Source organism: Cervus canadensis, chromosome 13 (assembly GCF_019320065.1).
Source record: "Cervus canadensis isolate Bull #8, Minnesota chromosome 13, ASM1932006v1, whole genome shotgun sequence".
Taxonomy (NCBI): Eukaryota; Metazoa; Chordata; class Mammalia; order Artiodactyla; family Cervidae; genus Cervus; species Cervus canadensis.
The window spans coordinates 25,074,381-25,081,160 of NC_057398.1; the positions used below are offsets into that span (position 1 = coordinate 25,074,381).

General features: G+C 44.1%; 1 long non-coding RNA gene across 1 annotated transcript in view; it reads left to right on the forward strand.

Moving 5' to 3' along the window:
• Positions 1–1,156, forward strand: part of LOC122452424 — a 7,885-nt gene extending 6,729 nt beyond the window's left edge. The window contains exon 3 of the long non-coding RNA XR_006272686.1: positions 962–1,156. This is a non-coding gene — a long non-coding RNA (uncharacterized LOC122452424). The remainder of the gene's footprint in view (positions 1–961) is intronic.
• Positions 1,157–6,780: the final 5,624 nt, after the last annotated feature.

The following is a 6,780-nucleotide window of genomic DNA, read 5'->3' on the forward strand; positions in this document are numbered from 1 at the left end:
CAGTTTTTTTAAGAAATCTCCACACTGTTTTCCATAGTGGCTTGTACTAGTTTGGCATTTCCCACCAACAGTGTTAAGAGCGCCGTTCCACTTTTCTCCACACCCTCTCCAGCATTTATTGCTTGTAGACTTTTGGATTAGCAGCCATCCTGACTGGTGCTGTAATGGTACTCATTGTGGTTTTGATTTGCATTTCTCTGATAATGAGTGATGTTGAGCATCTTTTCATGTGTTTGTTAGCCATCTGTATGTCTTCTTTGGAGAAATGTCTGTTTAGTTCTTTGGCCCATTTTTTGATTGGGTCATTTATTTTTCTGGAATTGAGCTGCAGGAGTTGCTTGTATATTTTTGAGATTAATCCTTTGTCTGTTGCTTCATTTGCTATTATTTTCTCCAATCTGAGGGCTGTCTTTTCACCTTACTTATAGTTTCCTTTGTTGTGCAAAAGCTTTTAAGTTTCATTAGGTCCCATTTGTTTATTTTTGCTTTTATTTCCAATATTCTGGGAGGTGGGTCATAGAGGATCCTGCTGTGATTCATGTCGGAGAGTGTTTTGCCTATGTTCTCTAGGAGTTTTATAGTTTCTGGTCTTACATTTAGATCTTTAATCCATTTTGAGTTTATTTTTGTGTATGGTGTTAGAAAGTGTTCTAGTTTCATTCTTTTACAAGTGGTTGACCAGTTTTCCCAGCACCACTTGTTAAAGAGGTTGTCTTTTTTCCATTGTATATCCTTGCCTCCTTTGTCAAAGATAAGGTGTCCATAGGTTCGTGGATTTATCTCTGGGCTTTCTATTCTGTTCCATTGATCTATATTTCTGTCTTTGTGCCAGTACCATACTGTCTTGATAACTGTGGCTTTGTAGTAGAAATCACACTCTTGATATCAAATCATCTCCAAAATGTGATCAAAATTCTTCACTGTCCACTCTTGTTATCTGATAATGTTGTGTTCCCTTCAGCAAGAAATCTTCTAGATTGGTTCATCCAGAATCCCTCCCAGATCTGATGTCTCCTCTTAGAAGTTTCACAGCCAGCAAAACTGTGCTTCGTGGTGGTGACTCCATACTTGTACCTGTTGAATTGTGAATGAAGTCCATTTTCATGATGGGGCATATTTTCCTGTATTATATAGTTTTGAATAAAATATGACTTTACCACTGATACCTTTGTATGTCTGGTTTTCTCTGTCACAACTTCACAGCTGATTATTGCCCATGCAAGGAAGGTCCCCTGAATACCCTCCATGTTCCCACATCCTCAAATGGCCCACTTGGAGTCTGGCCACATTTAGAGCTTCCATATCAGTTCTTGCTCCCAGCACACGTCTAAAAACTGCCGCACCACCGCAACACCATGTGAATCACATGGAGGTCCACCACACCGTTGGATGTGCCAGAGAGCAGGTGGCTGCAGAGCCACCCTTAGTTTTAAAGAAGACCCATATTTGAGGTCTTGGAATCACTGTCTGTGTTGTATAGCTCCTGTCCCTCTTCCAAATCTTCCCAGCTGATGTGGTAGTGAAGAGCTTGCTGCCAGTGCAGGTGACGTAAGATACTCAGATTCAATCCCTTGATTGGGAAGAGCCCCTAGAGGAGGAAATGGAACCCACTCCAGGATTCTCACCTGGAAAATTCATGGACAGAGGAGCCCATGGGGTCACAAAGAATTGGACAGCCCTGAGCATGCATGTTTGCAGGCACGTCCTCCAAACCCACAGGTTCTTTTCTTTACCAGTCCACGAATAAATGAGTATCAAACATGGAATGTCATTAATTTGCAGAAGATAGAAGTGAATGTCAGGAGATGCTGGAGGGATCTTCAATTACCCCCACTTCACTCAAGAAAAAACTTAGGCCCAGAAATATAACATGATTCCAGGTTCTGAAACCTTGGTACAGACTCTCAATGCATAATTTTTATTGAATGAATGACTGATGGGAGAATAGGGAAGAGAGGAAGGTTGTGATGAACACAGAAGTGTTCAGAAGTGTCACAGAAGTGACAGCTAGCTGGAGCCAGCTAGCCTCCTCACATTCCTGCACCATCCATTCATCCCACAAACATCCACTGAACCATGGTCAAACCAACCTCTGACCTCAGAGTCTTCAATTCAGAAGGAAAGGGATATTAAACAAGCACTAATGTGAGAGTGTGATGTTGGGGGACAGGCTTACAAAAGTGGGGGCCTTGGTGGCCTCTGGGTCATAGAGAGTTCCCTGGGGGTGTGTGGCAGTAAAGGGGTGCATGACAGCAGTCATGGGGCCATGAGCACATGATCTAGCCAGGGAGGACTTCTTTGATGAGGAGACATTTAGGCTGAGACTAGCATGCTGAGAGGGATGAGCCAGGTGCAGGGACAGGTTGGGAGGGAGGACAGAGTGGCTCAGACTATAGACATGGCATGTGTTGGCACTGACCAGGGAAGGAGTTTGACAGGTTTGTTAAAAGAACCAGAAAGATAGTATAAGTCCAATTGAGGCTGTAACCAAAACCAAAACCTCAGTGTCCTAAAGCAACACAGATTTATTCCCTTCCCGCTCGAGAGAGGCGGAGTCCACAGGCAGCTCTGGGGGCTGTGCTCCCTCTGGAGGCCCTAAGGGTGAGTTATTTCCTTGCCTTTTCCAGCTTCCAGTCACCTGCATTCCTTGGCTCATGGCCTCTTCCTCAATTCCCAACATCTTTCCTTTCTGTCTCCCTCTCTAGGGACCCTGTAATTACATCAGACTTACTGGACAATCAGGGCTTTCCTGGCGGCTCAGATGGTAATGAATCCACCTGCAATGTGGGACATTTGGGTTCGATCTCTGGGTTGGGAAGATCCCCTGGAGGAGGGCATGGCAACCCTTTCCAGTATTCTTGCCTGGAGAATCCCATGGACAGAGGAGCCTGGAGAGCTACAGTCCATTGGGTTGCAAAGAGTCTGACATGACTGAACAACTAAGCACAGTAACACATTCACATACTCCAGGGATGAGGATGTGGATATTTTAATGGGGGTCAGGGGATGATTCATCTGCATCCTGGAATGAGGCAGGAGTCCTCTGGCCCAGTACACGTTCTGTCACTTATCCCTCAATCTATGTAGTCCCTTCTGGGCATTGAGAAAGTGGAGGACAATGGTTGGAGATGAAGTTGGGACTGAATGAATCCTAGTGCTCCATGACCTTACACACACACACACACACACACACACACACACACACACACACAGAGTCTAAAATTGACTGTTAACACTGCGGTGACCAGAAGTACTTTGAGTCAGATTGTTAAGGGTTCAAATGTAAAACTAAAACTTTGCTACCAGGTTAACATTTGGGCTCTCTGAGCAATAGCACTGCCATGGTTGGTGGAGGATTTCCCTATTCTCTAGAAGAGTGGAAATGAGGGTGGAATTGAACCAGAGAGGACCTTTATCCTTTATTCCTTCTTCACCAGGACTCTAAAAATGAGGAGGCTCGACATCTCTGGCAGATGTGGTGGGGACTGGGGGAGGGGTTTATTAAAACACTGATATTGATCTCACACTATGAGTTTCTGGAGCAGTAAGTCTGGGGTGGGGCTGAGTAGTCACTTTTTAAAAAAGTTCTCAGGGCTTCCCTGATGGTTAAGAATATGCCTTGCGATGAAGGGGACATGGTCTGACTTCTGGTCTGTGGGGGTCCCGTAAGCCATGGAGCCGTGGGCCTCTGCACCACAACTACTGAGCCAGCGCTCTCGAGCCTGGGAGCCGCAGTTATTGGAGCCAGCTCATTTAGAGCCTGCATTCCACAACAAAAGGAACCACCACGTGAGAAGTGCACACAGAAAACTAGAGTGTAGCCCCTCTTTCTGCAACCAGAGAAAGCGTGAGAGCGGCAGTGAGGACGGACCACAGCTAAAAATAAAATAAATAGATAAAATAAATTTTGTTGTTCAGTTACTCAGTCATGTCCAACTATTTGCGACCCCATGCACTGCAGCACACCAGGTTTCCCTGTCCTTCACCATCTCCCGGAGCTTGCTCAGACTCATGTACATTGAGTCAGTGATGCCATCCAACCATCTCGTTCTCTGTCATCCCCTTCTCCTCCTGCCTTCAATCTTTCCCAGCATCAGGATCTTTTCCAATGAGGCAGCTCTTTGCATAAGGTGGCCAAAGTATTGGAGCTTCAACTTCATCATCGGTCCTTCCAATGAATATTCAGGATTGATTTCCTTTAGGATTGACTGGTTTGATCTCCTTGCAGTCCAAGGGACTCTCAAGAGTCTTCTCAAAATAAATAAAATCTTTTAAAAATTTCTCAATTGATGCTAATGCTGCTGGTGAGGGGACCAGACATTGGGAACCACTGTAGTAGGTAGAACCACTCCTACTGTGCAGTTAACTGTGCCGTTTTTGGAATAGCAGATTCCTCAGAGAAAACAATGAAGAAAACACCTGAATCTCATGTTGTTTTATGCTTCCTCCTAGAAGTGAAGAGCCTATGACTCCAGTATATTATTACAAAGGTCAAAATGGGCAGAACATAGCTGGCACAGTGCAGTATTTAAGAGCATCAATGAAAAGAACTTCCAGTTCCACGATTTACAGGCTGTGTAATCTGGAAGTCATTGTCCCTCTCTGAATCTATCTCTCCTCTATGGAATGGGTACCATATAATCTCTAACTCAGATTAAAACACTAAGCCCAGAGTTTGGTGCAGAATAAATCTTCCATAAATGGCAGGGCTGTTGTTTGATGTTCAAAGATGACAAGCCTCGAAATAGCCAAGGTCAGAGCAACAACCAGAGCCTGAGGCAGAGTCTCACAAGCCAGCCATTCCCTCTTCCAAACTGTGATGATTTGATTCTGGAAACAAGTACCTTAAGAGAAAACCTTGGCAGCCAAGTTCAGTCCATTGGCTGGGACAAGGCTGGTGGCCAATTTGGCATTGATTTATAGTTGGCTGTGTCACAGGATCCCAGGTGGCCCAGTGGTAAAGAATCCGCCTGCAATGCAGGAGACACAAGAGGCAGAGTTTTGATTGCTGTGTTGGGAAGACCCCTGGAGTAGGAAATGGCAATCCTCTCCAGTATTCTTGCCTGGAAAATTCCATAGACAGAGGAGCCTGTTGGGCTATAGTCCTTGGAGTGGCAAAGAGTCAGACATGACTGAGCACACAGGCACATTTTGGCTTAGGTTCTGATTGGCACTAATCCGGGGAGCAGATGTAAAAGAAAATCTAAATCAGATCTCTCCATCCAGAGACTTTTTGTTCTTTCTTGGAAACCATCTGGGGCCTATTGGTGATTGTAGGTGTACAGATGCTAGGAGAAGTGATGCTTAATGGACAAATTAAAACTTGTTGACTTACAAACCATTAGGAGCTTACTCCAAGGTCCAGTTCTGGCCAGACATTACCTTGCTCAAAGCTCACTTCATGTTCTGGACCTCAGGATCTTTGTTTGAGAAAGAAATTGTTTCTGAGGTTCCTGTGATACAGTAGGTAGGTACCCTGGGTGACTCCTGAGTCTGACATTCCTGCTGGGTTTTGTTTATCCCATACTTGGACTTCCATGGCTACTTGAGAAGAAGCTTAGCTTCTTGTAGTTTCTGAAACTCAAGATCCCAACTGACAACTGGGGGTCTTCTTACCCACTACCCACTGCAGCTGTAGGACAACAGTTTTCTTCTCTCCCTGATACAAATCCTCAGTCTCAGGTCAAACTGTCTGTCATCTTCCCACAAGAGAGAAGAACTTCACATCCCCCAGGGCCAGGTGGTGGGTGAGTGAAGGACTTTAGGTGGGGACAAGGGAGACCTTGAGGGCAGGGGACCCCCACATCAGAGAAGCTGTGTCTGCATTAATGCTGAGTGATGCCCTTTAGGAAGGTGAATCAGTGCTGCTACATGTTTCTTTTACTATTTTTCCCAAGGGACATTAGGGAGTAAATTGTGATATAAAACTTGATTTTTCTCTTTCTGAATTATTTCATTCTGTATGACAGGCTCTAGCTCCATCTGTGTCTATGCAAGTGGTACAATTTTGCTCCTTTTTAAGGCTGAGTAATATTCCATTGCATATATATACCACATCTTCTTTAACCCCTCCTCCATTGATGGACATTTAGTTTACTTCCATGTCCTGGCTATTGTAAATAATGATGCAACAAACAATGGGATGCATGTATCATTTGGAATTATGGCTTTCTCTGGGTATGTGTCCAGGATCAAAATATATGCGGAATCTAGAAAAGATAGTACAGATGGACTTGCTTGCAAAGCAGAAATAGAGACATAGATGTAGAGAACAAACATATGAACAACAAGGAAGAAAAGGGAAGAGATAAATTGGGAGACTGGGATTGAGATAGACACACTACTGTGTATAAAATAGATAACTAATGAGAACCTACTGTATAGAAAAGGGGATAAAAATGAATGTACAGTCTGTTTGTAGGATGTATATTAATCAACCTTAAAAATGCAACCAATGGACTGCAGCACAACAGGCTCCCCTGTCCTTTACTATCTCCCAGAATTTGCTCAAACTCATGTCCATTGATTTGGTGATGCCATCCAGCCATCTCATCCTCTGTTGTCCTCTTCCCCTCCTGCTCTCAATCTTTCCCAGCAACAGGCTCTTTTCCAGTGTGTCAATTCTTCACATCAGGTGGCCAAAATATTGGAGCTTCAGCTATCTTCTTACTTTATTGAATGATTACCATATAATCTCTAATTCAGAAAAAAACACTGAGCCCAGAGCTTGGTGCAGAATAAATCCTCCATAAATTACAGAGCTGTTTCTTGACATCAAGG